General features: G+C 38.1%; 1 protein-coding gene across 1 annotated transcript in view; it reads right to left on the bottom strand.

Moving 5' to 3' along the window:
- Window positions 1-23,642, bottom strand: part of LOC134224630 (leucine-rich repeat-containing protein 24) — an 820,149-nt gene that overhangs the window by 131,174 nt on the left and 665,333 nt on the right. The window contains exon 3 of the mRNA XM_062704092.1: window positions 16,589-16,730. The gene's annotated coding sequence lies outside the window, so the exon portion shown is untranslated. The remainder of the gene's footprint in view (window positions 1-16,588; window positions 16,731-23,642) is intronic.

Below are 23,642 nucleotides of genomic sequence, written 5' to 3'. Positions count from 1 at the left end.
GGTAAATGGGTTCAGAAGTTATGCTGGAACATACATACAAACATACAAACGTTGAGTTTTATATATATATAGATATAGATAGATAGATAGAAGATAGATAGATAGATGGAAGATAGATAGATAGATAGATAGATAGATAGGCATTAGAGCCAGACACTTTTTAGTTCTTGAAAAATCAATGCATTATTCAACTGTCAATATCTTCGGCTACAGCAGCTCTTTTCCAACTCTTTAAAAAGTTTCTGAAAGCTTGTTTCATGGACTTGCAAAGAACGGGGTAGTTATGGGAAAATAGGTAGTGAAACATCCGAAAATGACCCGAAGAAAAAGTTCCATACAAAAAAAAGTTTCTCAAAGTTTCGCTTAGCGACTACCACTACGACTTTCTTTGGACCTCCCAGAAGGCATTAAAACAAATTCCAGCTGCTTATGGCTGCAAATCTGCGATTCCGATCACTTTTTCGAAAAAAAGTCATTAATTTTGAAACATTAAATGTAATTATTCCCATAATACACGGCAGACTGTGATGGGCTGGATACAAATCCCATGCGTATGACAAAAGAGCATCAAGAACAGTTAAAATAGAGATAGTAGATAACACGAAAAGTGTCGTAGGCTTCGTGGTAGGCCGTGTACACGATAGCTTATGCAGCTATATGATACTCCATTTGGCGTAGGCTCACCAAGAGGAGGCAACTCATTATCTATCAAGTATCAAGCAAATAAATATGAAAAAAAAACAATATACTCTTGAGGGTTACGAAAATACTCTAGGCTTCATTTGAAATTATTTCATAAAAAGTAAAATTTTGATATTAATTAAAATCCAATATGTGAATACAAGAAGCAAAAATGTCTGTACCTAAGGACATCTTTCGATAATTATTGGTATGTACCTAGGTGAAATAAATAAACAGAACATTTATGAATGTCTATCTGAGTGCATAGTGAGCTGTGATTGCGAAGGTAAATCGTGTGAAGTGTTTGTACTTATTATTTGGTGAATCATGAATTATAGGCAACTCATTGAAGTATTTAGAGCTCACGAGGGACGTCAGGTAGATCGCGTTGAAAAAGCTTTGGAATATATCTGCTAAAGCTTCGCTGTGGATAAACAAAAAAAGAGTCAACTCCATACAAAATTGAAAAATCTGCATTTGAAATTTGAAAAAAAAATGGCAGGCCAAACTGACACGGTTGATCAAAGCGACGAAGGATCGGGTGATGTGCGTAGTTCGAGTTTCAGAAGCATTCTCGAGTCCCTTCGAAACCCGCAGAGGGTTACGGCAAGGCGATGGTCTTTCGTGTCTGCTATTCAACATCACTTTGGAAGGGGTAATACGAAGAGCAGGGATTAACACGAGTGATACAATTTTCAATAAGTCCGTCCAGCTATTTGGCTTCGCCGACGATATAGATTTTATGGCACGTAACTTTGGGAAGATGGAGGAAGCCTACATCAGACTGAAGAGGGAAGCCAAGCGGATCGGACTGTAGTCATCAACACGTCGAAGATGAAGTACATGATAGGAAGAGGTTCAAGAGAAGACAATGTGAGCCACCCAGCGCGAGTTTGCATCGGTGGTGACGAAATCGAGGTGGTAGAAGAATTTGTGTACTTGGGCTCACTGGTGACTGCCGAAAATGATACCAGCAGAGAAATTCGGAGACGAATAGTGGCTGGAAATCCTACGTACTTTGGACTCCTCAAGACGCTCCGATCGAATAGAGTACCAAACTGACTATCTACAAAACGCTTATTAGACCGGTAGTCTCAAAACTTAGTGTGTTTAAGTTAAAAAAAAAAACCGGTAGTCCTCTACGGACACGAGACCTGGACGATGCTCGTGGAGGACCAACGCGCACTTGGAGTTTTCGAAAGGAAAGTGCTGTGTACCATCAATGGTGGGGTGCAGATGGCGGACGGTACGTGGAGGAGGCGAATGATCCACGAGTTGCATGAGCTGCTGGGAGAACCATCCATCGTTCACACCGCGAAAAATTGCACGGATTAAGGCAATAGTAGATGTAATCTTTTCTTCAAAAGAAGGCGTTGTTCCGTCATAAGGCAATGACGAGTTTTTCAAAAGTAGGCGCTCGCCTGGATTACGGCAATGGTTGATGTGATCACTTATTTAAAATTAGGCGCTTGTCCGTATCAAAGCAATGGTGGATATGATCTCTACTTTAAAAGTAGGCGTTTGCCTGTATATTAAGGCAATGGTGGATGTGATCCCTTTTTTGAAAGTAGGCGTTTGCTCAGATTTCGACAATTGTGCATGTGATCTCTTCTTTAAATGAAGGCGTTTGCTCGACGTAAGGCGATGGCGGATGTGATTCCTTCTTTAGAAGAAGGTTCCCGCCTGGATCAAGCAATGGAGTGTTCCCTTCATTAAATGTAGGCGCTTGGTCATTGGTTGGTCATAAATGCGTTTGCTCGTCATAAGGCGATGGTAGATGTTATACCTTCTTCAAAAGGGGGCGTTTGCCATAACGTGGATTTGATTCCTTCTTCAAAAGTAAAAGTGATACCATTTAAGAAAATAGAAGTTTGTGCAGAATACAGCACTGATAGATGTGATTCGTCCTTTGGGTGTTGGCGTTTTCCTAAAATAAGGTGGTGAATTTGATCCCGGGTGTTGGCCCGGGAGAAGAAAATGATGGATATGATAACTTTTTTGAAAGGAGGCGTTTGCCCAGATTGAAACAATGTTGGATGTAGGTGTTTTCCTGGAATAAGTCGATGACGAATGAGATCCCTTTCTCGGAAGTAGTTCTGCCGTTTCGCGTGTCCGTCATTCCGATATATGTATATCTACAGTATAAATATGTCAGAACATATCCTTGATCTACTCTAACTAAAGCCTGTCTACGTTAAATTTCGGACAATTAGATAATGTTCAATTGATTCGTCGCCATTCCATCAATTTTCGCCATTTCATCAAAATTAAGAGCTAAGATATGTTGAAAGCAGCATTAAAGCAAAGAGATTGAGCTGTCTTGTAAATAGATCATCTCAGTGGTTGGTAAAAATGTTTGAAATCGCGTTTGGAAATGTACGAAATTTAACGTGTAGGGGAAAAGTGGGTAAAACCGACACCTTAAGCAACTTTACAATTCCCCAATCTATGAAGCAATTTTTCGGTCTAGAAATTTCATACAAGCATACTTTGGCTCTTCATGCAATATTTCTTGATAGAATTTGATTTATGATGAAAACGCGAACAGTCCATCTTCCAGTCCAAACAGCTGGGGTGTGGGTAAGATCGACACCACATGAGGGTAAAACCGACACATCGAGTCGTTATGGAATCGAACATCAGAACACTTCTAAATTATGTTATCACGTAATTGAAAATGTTTAACAACATTTATTTTGATGTTTGTGTATGAAATTCATGTTTAGGGGTCACTCATAAACGATGGTTGAACAAAATTTCATATATTTAAAATCATCACCACATATCATATTTTATTTTATTTCTTTTCTTTAGTGGGTCCGGTGGAAAATATATAGAGTAAAAGAATGTTATTAACAAGTTTACTAACTACTGTAAATATTGATCTACTTTTGAATTTCACTTATTTTAAAAAGTTGTTTATAACGGCGATTGAAACTAAATGCATATGGTGCAGTTATGACAAGAAATGAAAATGGCTAGTTCCGTAGGTGACAAGTTACATGTCTACAGGAGGAAACGGATCACGAAAGAACAAAACTAGAGAACGGATTGAATATATCTAAGAGCAAAATAAGCCTAAAAATACGGTTCTTCTTTTAGTGCTCTTGTTATCCGACCTGCAGGTTTTCCTTGATGACTCAATATTACCCCTTAGACCTATTGTCACGCCCAATGATGATATGGTAAGTAATCAGTCAATGATTAAGTTATATTCCTCGGCGCCCACTTTTCCAATACTTGAATTATATTATGCGAATGATTTGTCTAATAAAACAGAGGTATTTCGGTGTCGAATTTACCCCAACTGATAACATAATAATGATGAGATACATGTGAATGTTTATAATTAGAAAAGTAAACTATTTTTCCACAACATACACAAAATGATGTTCAATTACGGATCAGAGATGGATTAAATACTGAAAATCAACAAATTATTGTCGAAAAAGCTTATACACCGATGCCAAAACTTTACATAAGTCATCTCCTCAATGATGATCAATGCTAATTGTCTGTTTATTATGACTCTTACACGTCTCCGCCAGTTACAAAATGATTAGAAATACAAGAAATCAAACGTTTATTCAAAGTGTGTCGAAATTCTGTCCGATAATCACTTGAAATCAGAGATTTGAAGTGGTGTCGGTTTTACCCGCAGTGTCGGTTTTACCCACAGTTCCCCTACAGGCTTTTTGTGAACAAATCCATCAAATAACCATTTTCCTTCAACTGGTTCAAATTATGCCAAATTATGTCCGTCATGCCAAATGACCCAGACTCATAATTTACAGTAGAGCAAGGGACAGTGGAACTAACCCCCACAGTCTAGCAGTGATATTATGGAAGAAAGCTGTCTGTTTTACATATTTTTACAGTCAGATTTAATCCGGGAGTTATTGCAATTCCAGTGAACCATTTCAGACTGCCAGGTATTTCATGACCAGTCCGACTTTAATTTTGTTTCGGCGGTGGCACCAAAATCCATACTTTCCGTATGAAAAATTTCCTCCTTGCACAGTTTCGAACCAAAAATGTGTTTAAAACCGTACAAAACTCGAATTTTTCGATCGGATCGAAGATCACACAAGAAGTCATATTCGAAACTAACAGTCCCGGCCAATAGCTAGACTTGTGAGTCGCCACCAATCAAAACACGTTAAAAACCGCTGATTGGTTAGAACAGCGGAAAAACCGCAGCTGCAACAATTTAAACGTCATTACTCGCACACGGCACACTACGATTTTTTTTCACTCATAATTTCCAGAATCCATAACGTAAGGAAATTCCTCCGGATGTAGAATTTTCCGTGGAAATTGTAAAGAAATGAAGTTTCTTGTGAAAACTTGAATGAGTTTCCTGAGGTAGTTTGGATAAATTTCCTGCAGAAATTCAAATGATTTTCTGTGGGAATTTGAATGAATGTCTTGTGGAAATGCGGATGAATTTCCTGTGGGAGTTCAAATGAATTTCATGAGGAAATTGGGATGAATTTTCTATGGAAATTCTGATGAGTCGCCTGTGGAAGTTCGGATGAATCTTCTGATGAAATTCGTATGAAATTCCATTGGAAGCTCGGATGAATCTCCGGTTCAAATTCGGATTAATTTCCTGTGGAAAAAATGGAATAAATTTCCTGCAAAATATTCATATGGATTTTATGCGGACATTCGAATGACTTTCTTAAGCAAATTTGATAAATCTCCTTCGAAAATATGGATGAATTTCCTGTGCAAACTTTAACGAATTATGCATGAAAGTTCGAATGAATATCCTATGGAAGATAGAATAAACTTTCTGTGGAAAGTCAGTCCAATCTAGGAATTCTCACCTAAAAACAATCACCGCGAGAAAACTTGTGTTCACTCGAAAAAATCTTGCTAACGCTTTCCTGCAAAACACGCTTTAATATGATACGGAAATGCTAATATCTTCCATATTTAAGGTTCCCCCAAACACACGCGACGTGACAGTCGCGACGCAATTCTATCGCTTGGCGACAGCGATTCTGTCGCCGTTGGTATGGAAGCATAAATAGAACGTTGCCTGCAGCGACTCAACGATAAAATCGCGGCGACCAGTTGTCGCCGTCGCGGCGATGAAATCGCTTAGGTCTGGGGGAGTCTTTAGACGTACATGTTCGTTCATGATAGTATTAGTGGCGAAAGAATAAATTTGATAGTTCCATTAGAATAAAGAAGAAGCAGACTGAGTTTCGGAAACTTCAAATGGCATGCACTGTACGAAAAGTGTTGATATTTCTTGATATTAAGAATATTCGAGAAATGTTTCAAAACCACGTAAATATATGACAAAATGCCTTAAAAGTAGCACACAAAACTTCAGAAAAAATATTTTAAGCTCTTTTTAGTGGAATGTATTCAACCGTCGTGTATTCAAGACGAGTTTAGTACTCTCCATTTAATTCCACTAATTATTTTGTTATCTTTGCAGATACGTTTTTCGACCACAACTGTGTGGTCGTCTTCAGTGTCTCGTACTTGACTCGACTTACCACAAAACTTGTTTAAAAATGTAGCGGCACATAACACTCGTTTAAAGTTACATATTCTCGTTGATTTTAATAATTAATATTCACATCGAAAAAATAAACCAACATTTTTTACTGTGCATCAAGTGATTTGACATTCGCGGAACCGCTTTCCGACAGTCGACCGTCGGAGCCTGGTTCGATTTTTTGAATCTTCTCTCAATATATACACTGATATTCTTCCCTCCACCTTCATACGGGAGTTTGGCAGAAGGAAGTCTAAGTGATTTCATACGTTGTCAGTATTTTTTTTACGATTTCATGCATTTTCATACGTTGCCATTCCGACAATTTTTCACTCCGCCGGTCTCTGGTTATAGGGTGGCTAGTCTTATGTAGTTTTAACTCATGCCTTCAATTCCTGAATCAGAATGACCACCCAATGAAGCACGTAAAACATTCCAGTTAACGTGGCTAATTGGCGTTCAAAGCAGCAATCTTCAATGTTTTATTGGGAAACATTCATTTTTGCAAGCAATACCCTTCTCAGAAGGATTGAACGTAAGTATTGCTTATGCTGGGTTTTTCTGCTGTCAACAGTTTGCTTTTAACTGAAAAAAAACGAAAAGTCTGTTTGATAATCAACATAACAATTGCAAAAAAAAGGTTCCGTTTGACGTCGATCGAAAATATGGTGCACACGTGCTTTGAACCCGAGATCTTTTTTGTTCGTTTAAAATTATTTTGGAATAATTATTTTAACGAGTGAAGATGCATTAATTGTATTAATAATTTTTTATTGGTAGCTTGGAGACTATGGCTTGATAAAAAATGAAGGCTAGATATAATTGGCACTACCTTTCCAAACTATTGGTAATAGTTTTGTAGGGTAAGACGGTATAATATATGCCCCCTAAGGCAAAACTATGATAACTTTTTACTTTTCAACCCAATTTATTCAAACTTTGTGTAATTTGGTAGTCCAAAAAGTCGCAGTTGCATTGCCTGTGTGTAGTCATATAAAAATATTATTTAGTGCCTGGGCAGAACGCCCCAACTTAAACAAAGACGTTTCATAGCCCTCCATTAGTATTTTATCCATCCCATAATAAAAAGGTTACAAATCCTAATGTGCTTGACAATAAAAAAAAACAACATAAGTCCATTTGAGTAGGTTTGAATTACATTTCAATAGTTTCCATATCAGTTGGAAGCAACTGCTGTAAGCTCGCCGCGCTTGTGTCCAGTTGGTAAGGGCATATTGTCCTGCCTACACTGGGGCGTTTTGACCAGTGAAACATATTTTCGAAAAGCGTTACATTTTTGAAGATGGAATCAATTTTATATCACATTAACCACTGAGAAAAGTTGAGATCGCAGCAAGCCATGCACGCGGATGGTTGCTTTTGAATTTGCTGTCGGGTGATGTTTATATTTTGCATTGCACAAGATGAAAAAAAGTTAAAGTGATCTGAAGTTTGAAATGTATGCGCTTGGTTACCGCCATCGGGGGTGAAAATGGGTCTAGGGGGTGAGAATGGGTCAGCGACAGTATGGAGGTCTGTTATCCGACCGAATTCGTTCAATAAGGACTCTTATATTTTATTTTTCTTGTCTTCAGATACATTAAATATATTCTACAAGCATTCTAAGTAGTTGAAACAGTAACCCATTCGCACCCCCATTTGACCCATTGTAACCCCCGATGACGGTACCTTTAAAGAAGTGTTTTTCTTAATTGAGTGCGCGAAATCGTTTGTGTAGTTTTTATACGGGGATGTCCTTTGTAAAATATGTGTGGCTGTGTGATAATATCAGAAATACATGGATCAATAACGAATGGCTCAGAAGAGTGAAGTGAATTGTTCGTGGACACTAGAAGTGATTTTCGCTTTCTCAGTTCATTTATTGGAATTGGATCAATTTGGTGAGCTTGTTTCAATAGGTTTTCAATATGATTTTAAAACTAAATACGCCCTGGATTTGAAAATCCGGGAGTTAGTTTATGGATCCATTATCCAATTGATAATGGTAATTGCTAGCATAAACATGCGGGGCTTATTGCAAGTGACCTTGGACTGGACGTGAGTTACCAAGCAGTCTGAAATGGGTCACTGGAGCTGCAGTAGAGCTAACATCTTCTAACTTCCGGGCTAAAGCTGACTTTATAACAAACAGCTTTTGTCCATAATACCACTGCCGGACAGTGGGGGTTAGATTGGAGATACACACACAGCGGCCTACTTTGATGTCGTTGCTCTCGTCAATTAAAAAAAAAGTCTCATTGGCAGACAAAAATCCATCTTTTCTTTCTATTTTATTCATGATTCGAATGGCATGAACTATAATTCCACAAATCTCATTTCTTTTGAAACACCGTTCCACCAATGAAATGATCGCCTCACAGTGCAACTTTGTTGCACGAAAATGGCGGAAATCTGCTCGCACTGTATGTATTTGCGGCATTGATTTTTGTTTAATTTTCCCGGACCCTTTTTTCAACCATAAACCAGTCAGCGTCAGCAGGTCCGCTCACAAATTCATTCCACATCCGACTATAGAGGAAGAAAACTCCCAAACAACAGAAGAGTTTTCATTATTTGCCTCCGCCGAATGAATGCTGACGGACACGGTTTTGGGGTTGGGTTCGTATTTCACTGCCTTTTCTCGGGGAAATCGATCCTGGGAGTCAGCGGGAAGCGGCGAAACGAACGGGCGTATAAACAAAACCTTCGAATGCTTAGCACCACATGATGAATATTGGAATCCTCAGGCGATTTCCGTTGTGCTATATCCGTGCACTGTGGAGTTACAATTTCAGCCTAAAAATACTTATTAAATAAGGATTTGAGACGGTCGAATGTGTAATGTAAATCGACATATTCTTACATAAATTTGACTCAGTATAAAGATCCGGAAATCCGATTGGTATGTTTACAATGAGAATGGTGAACTAATTGTAGATAGGTGAATGGATCATTTTTTTCTATCAGCACAGGCAACCGTGAAATGGGGCTTGATAATAAATTAAAAGATGAAACCTTACATTTGCTGGTCGGAAAACGATCCCGTGCCGCCAAGTAAGCTGTTTTTGTTTTCCAATATCTTCAAGGGGATTGTTTTTGCAGCGGATCATGAATTTCCAATTGAATTTGAAACGTTCGATTCGGGAAGTGGAAAAAGGTTTTACTTTCATTCGCTTATTGGAATCGTTTATTTCATAAATCGTATAAGGATTATTATTATGAAATATCACGTCAAGTATACTGAACATTCTCACTCAAATTATATTTTCCGTGAGTTTGATCTATTGTATCGATTCACAACTACAATCAAATCTAAAAAGAGAAAAAGATTATTCTTATCTTAAACATAAATAGTTTATTACAATCTCTGAAGAATCAAAAGTTTTATTTTGCGAATATAATTAAAGTTGACGTCCCTTCAATTCAATAAATCACAATATACCTTTCAAGCCACTCAAAACAACTCGTCGAGCGTTCCGCCTGTCATGTTCTTCGGGATGTACCTTCGTCATGACCCACATTCTGCGTCCCAGCTCAAAACTTTGCGCGCCGAACAACGCTGCCCATTCCAGACAGCGAGAGTGGATGACATTTTGCACCATCTTGAACCCCATCTTCAACCGCCGAAAAGCGTCCACGAAACGGGAGCCGAAAACTTTTGAAGCATTGTCCCCTTTTTGCTTGTAAGAACTTTGGTTGGTACATCGTACAAGCACCAGCCCAACAGCATCTCAAACATCTCCGGGATAAGCGCGCGAACTCGCGCGTGGGAAATGCGCTGCCGCCAAGAAGACATTGTTCAAGAGCGTTGAACCTCTTCTCGTAGCGCTTGGGATTTTGCTCCCGACCCGAGAGCTGAGCTGGAAAGACAGCCACTTCACGTCGTTTTAGAATTGGCTTTTGAACTTTTTCCGCACACACACGTACCTCACTGGATGCTGTGCTCTAAAACACAGCATTTAATCATCATCGTTCATTCTGCAAAGCAGCATGTGGAGTCCGCTCGGTTCGCCCGGCCCGGATGGAGAAAAGGCTTCGGGTGAGAAAATAATCATATGCATGGGAAGATAGTCGTACGTGATAATAAAAAAAGTTGTGCTCGCAGATGAAAGGCACAAAGGATGGGAAATCCTGTTACCATGGCGGGCACGTTGTCGTCTGGGAAGGCGTAAAATATGATAAGCAGAATGGGCCAGCAGGAGTTTAAGAGTTGATGAGTGCCATCTGGGCCAAGCAGACAGTAAGTTCATAACACGAGTTCTTTTGGCCGCCGCTTCCAGCAGTAAGCGAAGCCCGGCGTCGATATTTAGAGGACAGTTTTTTTGCAGACAGTTTCAACTGCTCTGGGCTTGTACGTTTTAAATTTGTTCTGAGCTCAATCGAAGTATTTTTAAATCGTTAAAAACAGGTTTTGAAGCAACCATCAACGATACCATTTGGAAAAAAAGAATTTCGTAACATTAAAGAAGTGAGAAGTGAAATGCGTTAGTTGCAAAGTTAGAAGTAGGAAATGAGTAGTGAGGAAAACAGAAGCAAGAGGTGAGAAGAGAGGAATGATACAGTCAAACCTACATGAGTCGATGTTCAATGACTCGGTATCGAATCATGGAAGCAAATTATTCCATATTTAAAAATATGTTCTGGTTTACTGTGATGGTCCCTTGAAACAGTTTTTCAATGATTTTATTTTCCACATCTCGATAATTCCATTAGTGGACGGTCGCTTCAATATCGACTCATGGAGGTTTGACCGTAATTGGTATGTAAGAAGGAGGTGAGAAGTGAATGGTGAAATATAAGATAGAAAGAAAAAGGCAGAAGAAAAGAGGAAGAAGTAAGAAGGAAGAAAAATGAAAAAAATGGAGAAGTAAGAAGAAAGAAGGAACAAGAAAGAAAGAAGGAAAAGGGACGAAAGAAGAAGGAAAAGAGGCGAGGGTATAATGAAAAAAGAAGGAGAAAAAGGAATAAGGCAGAAAGAAGGAGAAAGAAGAATAAAAACGGAAGAAAGCAGAAGGAAGGGGTAAGGAAAAAAAAAGAAATAAGGAAAAGAGTAAAAGAAAAGGGGGAAGAAGAAAGAGAGAATAAAGAAGAAAAAAGTAGAAATTATGTCAAGGAATAAGAAAGTAGAAGAAAAAAGGAAGTAAAAGGAAATTGGAAAAAAGATTAATTTTCCAGCTTTCAATTCTCACACATCACTTCCCACCAAAACTTATTTTCTCACTTATTACTCCTCGGTCCTCAGTTCTCACTTTCCTTTCTCACTTTCACTTTTAATTTCTCACTCCTTGCATTAAATGTCTCATTTTTCAGTTTTCACTTCTCACTTTTTACTTTTCATTTCTCTCTTCTCAATGCTCACTATTTACTTCTCAGTATGCTAGATTCAAGGGACTATGAATTTAATCGAGTAAGGGAAAATATCTAGTTACAGAACATCGAGTTCCTTCGATACCAGTAATGGAATCCTTCGATTCCAGTAATGGAATCCTTCGATTCCAGTAATGGAATCCTTCGATTCCAGTAATGGAATCCTTCGATTCCATTAATGGAATCCTTCGATTCCAGTAATGGAATCCTTCGATTCCAGTAATGGAATCCTTCGATTCCAGTAATGGAATCCTTCGATTCCAGTAATGGAATCCTTCGATTCCAGTAATGGAATCCTTCGATTCCAGTAATGGAATCCTTCGATTCCAGTAATGGAATCCTTCGATTCCAGTAATGGAATCCTTCGATTCCAGTGATGGAATCCTTCGATTCCAGTAATGGAATCCTTCGATTCCAGTAATGGAATCCTTCGATTCCAGTAATGGAATCCTTCGATTCCAGTAATGGAATCCTTCGATTCCAGTAATGGAATCCTTCGATTCCAGTAATGGAATCCTTCGATTCCAGTAATGGAATCCTTCGATTCCAGTAATGGAATCCTTCGATTCCAGTAATGGAATCCTTCGATTCCAGTAATGGAATCCTTCGATTCCAGTAATGGAATCCTTCGATTCCAGTAATGGAATCCTTCGATTCCAGTAATGGAATCCTTCGATTCCAGTAATGGAATCCTTCGATTCCAGTAATGGAATCCTTCGATTCCAGTAATGGAATCCTTCGATTCCAGTAATGGAATCCTTCGATTCCAGTAATGGAATCCTTCGATTCCAGTAATGGAATCCTTCGATTCCAGTAATGGAATCCTTCGATTCCAGTAATGGAATCCTTCGATTCCAGTAATGGAATCCTTCGATTCCAGTAATGGAATCCTTCGATTCCAGTAATGGAATCCTTCGATTCCAGTAATGGAATCCTTCGATTCCAGTAATGGAATCCTTCGATTCCAGTAATGGAATTCTTCGATTCCAGAAATGGAATCCGTCGATTCCAGAAATGGAATCCTTCGATTCCAGAAATGGAATCCTTCGATTCCAGAAATAGAATCCTTCTATTCCAGAAATGGAAGCCTTCGATTCCAGTAATGGAATCCTTCGATTCCATAAATGGAATCCTTCGCTTCCATAAATGGAATGTTTCGATTCCAGAAACGGAATCCTTCGATTCCAGAAACGGAATCCTTCGATTTCATAAATGGAAGCCTTTGCTTCCAGAAAATGGAAACCTTCGATTCCATAAATGGAATCTTTCGATTCCATAAATGGAATCTTTCGTTTCCATAAATGGAATCTTTCGATTCCATAAATGGAAACCTTTGCTTCCAGAAAATGGAAACCTTCGATTCCATAAATGGAATCTTTCGATTCCATAAATGGAATCTTTCGATTCCATAAATGGAATCTTTCGATTCCATAAATGGAATCTTTCGCTTCCATAAATGGAATCTTTCGCTTCCATAAATGGAATCTTTCGCTTCCATAAATGGAATCTTTCGCTTCCATAAATGGAATCTTCCGATAAATGGAATCTTCCGATTACATAAATGGAATCTTCCGATTCCATAAATGGAATCTTCCCATTCCATAAATGGAATCTTCCGATTCCATAAATGGAATCTTCCGATTCCATAAATGGAATCTTCCGATTCCATAAATGCACAGTGGTCCAGGTAGCATACAAAGCGGTAATAAGTTGTTCAAGCCGAACATAGCAGAGATAGAAAAAAACTTTGTTCTACAAAGTTGCTCCTAACGGTGAGGGGCTTATTGAGGTTTTCATTAAAATTAGGGTGGGCCACATTTGAAAAAAAATAAATATAGAACTTTTTCATTTGCAGAGATACGGCTATACAATGTTCCACGAAGTTATAGTTCAGCCAGATTCCAAGAATTTTGCTAAAAAAATTATTTCTCTAGCTCTTAAATTGACTGATTTACAGCAATTTTCCCAAGTTTACTTAGGGTGACCCTCAAAAAACAGTTTTTGCTCTAACTTTTTGTTTCAAATTTCTCAGCAATGTGATGTTCAGAGCACTTTTTGTGCTTTGCAGGGCGCAACTTTTCATGGACTTAGCGTTGCCATATCTCATGCGGATCAAAAGTTATTGAGGTTTTTCTTCGAAAAAAACGTTTTCTTCTTACGGCTGTATCTATGAATGGCGCAAACATTTTTTCAATCTGTTTTCTCGACCTTATTCTACTACTTTCAGGCTTCATTTCAGGGTGTTTAAATCGAGGGGATAATTGAAAATAACCCCATATTATGGCAATGAAAAATTACCGTTTTTTTTCCATTTTCAAGCACTTATTTGCTATTTTTAAGTGTTTTGCTTCCATGGCTTACTTCGTGATATGACAAACGCCACACCATTTTGTTATAGAGCCTGAGCAGAAGCTAATATCTTGAAAACAGCAGTTCTTATGAACTGGATATGAATAAGAGGTAACATGACTAAAAATAATAACAAAAATTAATATCCAAAATAAATACTTTAGGCATAACATTATCAGATATTTTAATACAAAACAAAAAATAATTATGTTTTGCCTTTGATATTGTAATAACAACATATGTTATGCTTTGAATAGTTTGTATATTACTTTTTAGTATTTCGTATCTTATACATGTCAGTAATTTTCGATGAGACCCCTGCCCCATTGTTATTATTGCAAATTGAGGATACACTCTTCTTCTTTCCAACGATATGCTGATCCATAAGATCGGTTGAGAAATGTTTGAGTTATGACAGTTTTGGTGAATCAAGAATTGACAAAAATCGAGGGGTCCATAAAAGTGATTTCGTCCATAACTAACGAGGGGTCCATCTTTCTGAAAAATTTAACTCGGATCCCTGATAATCTCGCCGAAGGCATTCTAATGAACATAAATTTGGGCATTTTCAAAGACCTCGTGCAAATAGTGGCTCGGTCTCAACGAAAATTACTGACATGTATAAGATACGAAATAATAAAAAGTAATAGGGGGAAAGACGGCTTTGGCAGGTTTTGTTCTATTATTGGCAGGGGGGTTTTTGTCGACCGAATTTTATGAAATTTGGCCACAATATTCTTTGATATGCAAAGAATGTTTAGGCCAAATTTGAGCCTAGTCAGTCATAAAAAACCCCCTGCCAATAATAGAACAAAACCTGCCAAAGCCGTCATTCCCCCTATACAAACTATTCAAAGCAACAAATGTTGTTATTACAATATCAAAGGCAAAACATAATTATTTTTTGTTTTGTATTAAAATATCTGATAATGTTATGCCTAAAGTATTTATTTTGGATATTAATTTTTGTTATTATTTTTAGTCATGTTACCTCTTATTCATATCCAGTTCATAAGAACTGCTGTTTTCAAGATATTAGCTTCTGCTCAGGCTCTATAACAAAATGGTGTGGCGTTTGCCATATCACGAAGTAAGCCATGGAAGCAAAACACTTAAAAATAGCAAATAAGTGCTTGAAAATGGAAAAAACGGTAATTTTTCATTGCCATAATATGGGGTTATTTTCAATTATCCCCTCGATTTAAACACCCTGAAATGAAGCCTGAAAGTAGTAGAATAAGGTCGAGAAAACAGATTGAAAAAATGTTTGCGCCATTCATAGATACAGCCGTAAGAAGAAAACGTTTTTTTCGAAGAAAAACCTCAATAACTTTTGATCCGCATGAGATATGGCAACGCTAAGTCCATGAAAAGTTGCGCCCTGCAAAGCACAAAAAGTGCTCTGAACATCACATTGCTGAGAAATTTGAAACAAAAAAGTTAGAGCAAAAAAACTGTTTTTTTGAGGGTCACCCTAAGTAAACTTGGGAAAATTGCTGTAAATCAGTCAATTTAAGAGCTAGAGAAATAATTTTTTTAGCAAAATTCTTGGAATCTGGCTGAACTATAACTTCGTGGAACATTGTATAGCCGTATCTCTGCAAATGAAAAAGTTCTATATTTATTTTTTTTCAAATGTGGCCCACCCTAATTTTAATGAAACCTTAAAAAGCCCTCACTGTTAGGAGCAACTTTGTAGAACAAAGTTTTTTCTATCTCTGCTATGTTCGGCTTGAACAACTTATTACCGCTTTATATGCTACCTGGACCAATGTGAAATGGAATCTTCCGATTCCATAAATGGAATCTTCCGATTCCATAAATGGAATCTTCCGATTCCATAAATGGAATCTTTCGATTCCATAAATGGAATCCTTCGATTCCATAAATGGAATCCTTCGATTCCATAAATGGAATCCTTCGATTCCATAAATGGAATCCTTCGATTCCAGAAATGGAATCCTTCGATTCCATAAATGAAATCCTTCGATTCCATAAATGGAATCCTTCGATTCCATAAATGGAATCCTTCGATTCCCTGAAGTCAATGGATTCAATTCTGTAATTGGTGAATTCAATTCTTGGATTCGACGTATTGCATTCAAAGAATCGACGGATTTGGCTCTTGGAATTGACGGTTTCCTTTCATGGAATCAAAGTTTTTAGTCCTTGAATTGAAACAAACTAATCACTGGAATCGAGTGATTCCATCCATGGAATCAAAATATTCCAGCGATGGTACAACTGGCGAATAGACGTCGCACAAACTTAGACCACGCCGATGCGATGCCGCTCCGGCGAACACAGTTTGCCCGTCTTTCGGGACTGCAGGAAAAATGATGCCATTATTATTCATGAAAACACAATTCCAAGTACACAGACACTTACTTTGTGACTGTGTAATGGGGCGACACTCGGGCGTCGTCGGTGTAGTCCCTCCAGGCGACACTTCTGTCAGCCGCATACTTGAATCCTGATTGAACCTCGTGTTTATAACACAATCGTTCGGGCGACTTGACCTTCGTCGGAAGGCGCTGATTTTTTCTTTTCAATTATTTTTAAGGAGGTTTACAGCTTGGGAAAAATGCCTACAGCTTTGATGTGCCATACTTTTACATACTAAGAAAACGATCGATTCTTTTCAACGAGTAAAGAAGTATGAAAAATACTTACCATAGCTGATTAAAAATTGGGCCGCTAGGAGATTTTTTGCACAGTGCTGATCAAGATGTCTTCTGTAGTGTCATATTCTAGCTAAGTGACCGTTGAAATGATGTCAGCAGCTAATCAGATAAGGGAGCACGTTTTCATGATCCTGAAACAGAGATAAACATCATCAATTAGAAATACGAAAAACACATACTTGTCTTAAGCTTATGGATGGTTCTCTCTTATGCATAATAAAATTTGAATAAAAGGTTCAATTTCCGTCAGACAACATTCAATCAAGCGATGCTAATCATAACTCACCGTTTATTGTTTTCGGAAAATTTATAACAGCTGCCATCGACCTCGCCATCACAAGGGCACAAATCGCTCGGCGTGCAATAAACAATGTTTAAAAATCAAATCAAGCCTTTTGAGCCCTAATTTCCTAAACCGCAAACGACTCACATTACATCAATATTTATTACGATAAAATGAGCCTGCCCCAATATCAATCATAATTTACTCGGGGATAGGCGAACTGCTGAGGGAATAAAAAGCTCATTAAGCTTCGCTCCGGCCCCGTCCACAATCCCGGGCCACGAAGCCCCAGTTAGTTTACTGCCCACGACCTTCATAAATTTTGGCACCCTCGACCTTAAGCCATTCAACGTAACGCCAGCACAAATCCCGACGCACATAAGTTTTCGCGATTTCCCCATTAGAAACTTTTTTAAAGAACCGAACTCCGGACCGGACCCAGAAATAATTATTTACACCTGGCACCTTCTTCTCTACAGCTGGACATCGACCGGCGGCACTAATAAATCGCACAAGCCCTGGTTATTATTAACTGGCCCCGCATTGCGACGACGATGACGGCACCGATGGATATAAGAGATGTCCCAACACGTGACCGGCTCAATTCCGGATATGACTGCTGCAGCAGTCTCACAGTTCGACGACAAAATGAAACAGCTTACAGGATTATAGTTTAAATGCGTGCGGAATGGGTGGATGAAGAACCACCCCAATTATGCGCTGCATGCTCCAGTTCCAATTCGCTTGGCGGGTTCGGAAGAAATGGTTGGCTTTCCAGTCACGTTTCGGAACCTTTTAGAAGGGTTGAAGGCGTTTGTTGATTCATATATTTATTGATTGGAATATGGCTTTTTGGCAGGATGTAAACCGTAGCAGTCCTTTTGCAGTAATAAAGCGCATTGTAGTATTCAAACTCGAACTACTTGCTGTTCCATTAGACACAACAGATGTAGAATTTGCGTTCTTCATGCAAAACTATTTTTATTAAAAGAAAGCTTTCAATGGCATTTTCAAATTTATTTATTCTACTACTTGTAGTTCCGAAAAATCTTTGTTCTTTAATTTGTGGATTTACCGAGGCAAGAAGTTAAAAAAAGTGAACATGATCGACTTCCAAAGGTTTCGTTAATTAGGTGCAATGACCATGTTATTAAATGAAATGATTGCTACAAAGCTATAAACATGCTTTCTGGAATGTCATCAAGTTATCCAGTGATCTTACATTATTTGATAATGATAATGATTTTATTTATTCCAAGGAATTTGAGGAGCTTTGTCAAGCCTGGTAAAATGTGAGAAGTGCGAATTAAGAAATGACTGAAAAGTAAACAAATGAGAAGTGAAAAGTGTTAAGTTTGAAGAGCAAGGTGGGAAGTAAAAAGTTAGAAGCTAGGAGTTTTTCCATTTACCTTTTTCTCTCTTTCTCTCTCTCTCTTTCTCTCTCTCTCTTTCTCTCTCTCTCTTTCTCTCTCTCTCTTTCTCTTTAATATCCTTCTTTCTCATTTCTCATTTAATCATTTAATCTTTAATCTCTTTTCATATATTCTTTTATCTTTATTCTTTTATCTTTATTATTCTCTTATCTTTAATCTACTGTTATTTCTTCATCCTGCTTATATATTTTAACTTCTGTTTCCTTCCTTCTCTTTTTTTCTTTCTTCATGTCTCGTTTATGCTATTCCTTTTCTCCTCATTATGGTTATTATTTCTCTTCTCTTTTTTTCCTATTTTTTCCTGTTTGTTATTTTAACTTCTTTCTTTCTTCCTCATTCTTGCTTCTATCTTCCTCATTCTTACTTCTGCCATCGACCGTCTTCCTTCTTCTTACTTCATTGTTTGTTCTTCATTGCTTTCTTCTTCTTTCCTCCTTCCTTTTCGTTCTTCATGCTTTCTTTCTCCCTTCTTCCTTCTTCCCACTTCATTATTCCTTTTCATTTCTTCTTCTTTACTTCTACATTATTTCTTCTTTCTCCTACCTTCTGTCTCTTCTTTCACACTCCTCAAGTCTCGCTGTACATTTATTTTTTCTCACTTCCCAATTATCATTTCTCACTACTTACATCTTGCTTCTTATCTCTAATTACACTCGTCTGACTTCTCACAAATCACTTCTATTCACCATTAACGTTTTATTTCTCACCACCAACTACTTACTTCGAACCTCTCATTTCTCACTTCTAACCTATCACATCTCACTTTTTACTTTAAATTTCTCGTTCATCATCTATCACTACTCACTACTTATTTCGAACATCTCATGCTTCACTTCTTACTTCAAATCTTACAATTCTTATTTTTCAATTCTCCACTTCACTCTTTTCTACTAATCTAGTACTAAGGAATGAGAAGTGAGAATTAAAAGATGAGATTTGTTAAGCATTAAGTTTCAAGTGAGAAATAGGGTGTAAAAGATGTGCAGTTATAATTATTATTGTCTTTGTTATAGAGATTTGCAGCCATCATCAGGCTCATCTCTAAAGCACAGATGAGGAGTAATAAGTTTTACATTTTCTTTTCTCTTGTTCTATATGTTTTCTCTTACTTGTTTCTATGTTTTTCTCCTGTTTTGCCTTTCTCGTATATTAAGTATACGTAAAGGCTATATCTTCTTCTTCTTCTTCTTCTTCGTTGGCATTACATCCCCCACTGGGACATTGCCGCCTCGCAGTGTTCATTAAGCACTTCCACAGTTATTAACCGCGAAGTTTCTAAGCCAAGTTACCATTTCTGCATTCGTATATCATGAGGCTAGCACGATGATACTTTTATGCCCAGGGAAGTCGAGACAATTTCCAAGCCGAAAATTATCTAGACCGGCACCGGGAATCGAACCCAGCCACCCTCAGCATGGTCTTGCTTTGTAGCCGCGCATCTTACCGCACGGCTAAGGAGGGCCCCAACGTAAAGGCTATATGCTCGCCCCAAAAATGATTTTTTTATAGGAGGCCCGGAGACCCACAGTATTATATACCAATCGACTCAGTTCGACGAATTGAGGTGATGTCTGTGTGTGTATGTGTGTGTCCGCACCCACCCAAAAAAAATGTCACTCATTTTTCAGGTACTTATCCTCACAACAAGTTGCATTCGACACAGAATACTCTACCATTGTTTCCTATTGAAAATTGGTCACATAGCACTATGGGATTGGAAGTTATGGTCAAAATACCACTTTTTTTTTATAGAAAATTTGAGTAAAAAAATGTCACTCATTTTTCAGGCACTTAACCTTAACCGATTTACTCGCAACAAAATGCATTCGACACGAATACTCTATCATTGTTTCCTATTGAAAATTGGCTAGATCGGAGTATGGGCTCGTTAGTTATGGCCAAAATACTATTTTTATAATGCACGAGAAAGGCTTCATTAACGCTAGGTGGATTAATCAGGGTTTTTTTCTTTCTCTTTCTTTGTTTTTACTATTAATAATTTTGTTATCTTCTTTTTTTCTTTCTTCCTTTTTCCACAATTCTTGTTTGTTCTTCCTTTTTGCATTTTTTGCGCTTTTATTTTTCTGCATTCTTCTTTCTTTATTTTTATTTCTTCATTCCTTTTCCTTCGTCTTTCTTCATATTTTTTTTCTATTTTCGTTGTTCTTTATTACTCTTTCTTCTTATTTTTTTCCTTCATCTTATTTCTCCCTGCTTTTTTCTTTTTTCCTTACTTCAACTTCAGCAACTAATTTTCTTTTTCTTACTCCTCAAATCTAGCTTCGCACCTCCTTTTTTCATTTGTCCGGCCTCCCATAATTCGCACCTCTCACTTTTTCTATTCTCATCTATCACATCTCATTTTTCACTTTTAATTTCCCATTTCTCTTTCATCACTAATCACTACTTAGGCTGATACAAATGTTTGAAAACAATTTTGTCTCCCCCCCCCCTCGGATTTTTTTCCCAGAAAATAATATTTTGAGGGGGCAACAAAATAAAATTTTATTATTTTGAGGATTTTCAAAACGGTTTTCAACAAATCCTAGTAGTTTATTTTTTATTTTTTTCATTTTATTATTTATTTTTTACTAGTAGACCCGACGAACTTCGTTTGTCCAAAAAATGATTTATTTTCTGATTAGATATCGAGTTATGAAGAAATTTGTGTTTCATTTGTATGGGAGCCCCCCTTTTCAAAGCAGGGAGGGGTCTCGAATCATCTTATAAACCTTCCCCGGCCCCAAAAACCTCTGCATAACAAAATTTCAGCGCCGATCGGTTCAGTAGCTTCCGAGTCTATAAGGTTCAGACAGACAGAAATTCGTTTTTATGTATATAGATTATCCCCCCCCCCTTGACCTTTCGGAGTCCATTGTAACGGCCTTACTTCGAACATCTCACTTTTCACTTCCTACTACAATCTTCGCAATTCTCATTTTCCTCTACTTCTTGGAACCTACTTCTCACTTTTCACTTCAAACACCCCATTTTTTGCTGTCAATTTTTCACTTCTCACTGTACACTTCTCATTTCCTAATTCACTCATTTCGTAGGGTAACAAATTTCAACTATTCGGCCAAATTGCTCTCGGCTGAGCCGAACAAAGCATCACTCATAGAGATGTGGGACATGAGAAGTATGAATTAAAAAACGAGAAGTGAGAAGTAAAATATGAGGTGTGATAAGTGTTAAATGTGAAGTGAAAGATGAGAAGTGCGAAGTGACGAATGAGAAGTTAAAAATTAAAAAAAAATGAGATGTGAGGAGCGCTAAAATAGAAGTGAGAAATGGGAAGTAAAAAGTGAGGAGGTGAAAGTTTTACATATCTATTTTCTTTTATCTATCTTCTGTTCCTTTGTGTTTTCCCCTTTTTTCTCCTTTCTTTATTAATAATTTTGGGCTTTTTATTCTGTTTTATTATTATTTTTGAAATACATTTTTTCTTTCTTTCTTTTCCCATCTTTTTTGTTCTTTCGTTTTCCCTTCTTTATTTTCTCTTTCTGCCTTATGGCGTCACACCTCTTTCCGTTCAGCTCTCACTTCTCAAAAGTATTACCCCTCATTTCTTACATCCTGTTTTTTATTTCTGATCACACAATTTTGATGCCCCACCTTTCAATTCTTCTCACCTTTCACGTCATACTTCTCTCACGAGTTTCTTTTTTAGCATTTTGTTTATTTGTTTGGCTCAGTTGTTTATTAAAAAACTCTACGGAGCAAAAACTTTGAAAATAACTAGTTATTTCGAAGAAGTTTCAGATGTATTTCTGCGTGATGTCTTCTTCGATGGAGATCAGTCCATCGACCCTTCCGTAATTAAATGGTCCCGTCGCTGACTCGTCGACTGCGGTTGATGCTTTTTTTACTCTTTCTCTTACATTTTTCGAAAGAAATCGGTATATCCCATTACTTCTTAACAATCCAAATCCTATCTGTCTTGTTTTTGAAGGTCATCTTCTCCACTAGCTTCTCGCGTTCTACCTTCGAGCTCGAGGATCTCGAATGTTTCCGCTCTTTCTGATGAATCAATATCCAACTCGACTACATCTTCCTCGGGCACTTCAATTACGTTCTCCTTTGTTTCGGCTGATGATTCGGTTCGGTAGCAGCTTCAAATTCGACAACGACACCGGAGTACCGTTCCCGTTGTTTGTCTCACTTCTTTTCCGGCTGTAGGTTCCGATGCCCTTCCGCTCGACATAAAAAGCATTTGTTCTGCAAACTTTGGTAGAACACGTTTCCTTTTCCAGTTGGAAACTTCCAGCGATGGTGGAACTTCCCTTTGACATCAATATAGACACCTCGCACGCCGGTGTACAAATCGTTCAGGCTTAAGTTAGGCGGGATTTTTTCCCGCACCACACGATCCACTTTTCCGTACTCCGAAAGACGCTGTTTAAGTTTACTATCTGGCAATTCTGGAGGCAAGTCAAACACTCGGATGTATTGAATATTGCTACCGGCAACCGTCATGTGCACTTCCACCAAATAGAGTTCACGCTGATCCATGTTTTTCTTTAGCGACTCCTGCATTGCATACATTGAAACGAATTTCACAAACAGCAAACGATACACCGCTGTTCTATATACCGTTTCGAATAGAGATGCATCAGTATTCAACTTTCGCACAAACATGGCGATATTAACCCATGTTGGTCGGGGAGCAGTAGGTGGGAAACGAAATTAGACCCACCGCCCGCAGTAAAGGTGACCGATCGAAAGAATACGAATGAACAAAACGAGAAACAATGCTGCGTGGTAAATTGGTAGGTAAAGTTTTGCCAAACGTCCACACGCGATGAGAACGAACAACAACTGACACTCATTAGCTTTTTACTCCGCACTCTCTCACTTTTCTTAATCACTTACTCATCAAATCTCACTTCTCACTCTTCACAACGTTCGCGATTGAACATGCTTTGTTTAGTTCTGTTTTATGCGATCGGAAAATAAATCAATTAGTTCGCAATTGAAAGTGTTTCGTATCTGAAGCGGAACAAGAGTTCACTTCTTATTACTCGTTTCTCAATTCTCATTTTTCTTCATTAATTTCTCATTTCTCGCTTCAAACATCCCACTTTTTAATCCCACTACTCACATCACACGATATATACCTTACCACTCACATCTCATCACTAGACCTGTGCGCCGCCGCGCTACGCCGCCGCCGCCGGTGGTTTTACTCGCGCCGCCGCTGCCGACGATTTTGGGTCGGCGCACCGCCGATCATAATTTTCCCACGCCGATGACTAATTGCAATAAAAAAATCAATTAACTTAAGTCGATTCGAGCCAAGCACGAGACACTGAAAACGGCATAATAAT

Source organism: Armigeres subalbatus, chromosome 1 (assembly GCF_024139115.2).
Source record: "Armigeres subalbatus isolate Guangzhou_Male chromosome 1, GZ_Asu_2, whole genome shotgun sequence".
Lineage (NCBI taxonomy): Eukaryota > Metazoa > Arthropoda > Insecta > Diptera > Culicidae > Armigeres > Armigeres subalbatus.
The sequence above is the reverse complement of the archived record's forward strand: the minus strand, read 5'-3'. Positions and strand labels throughout refer to the sequence as shown.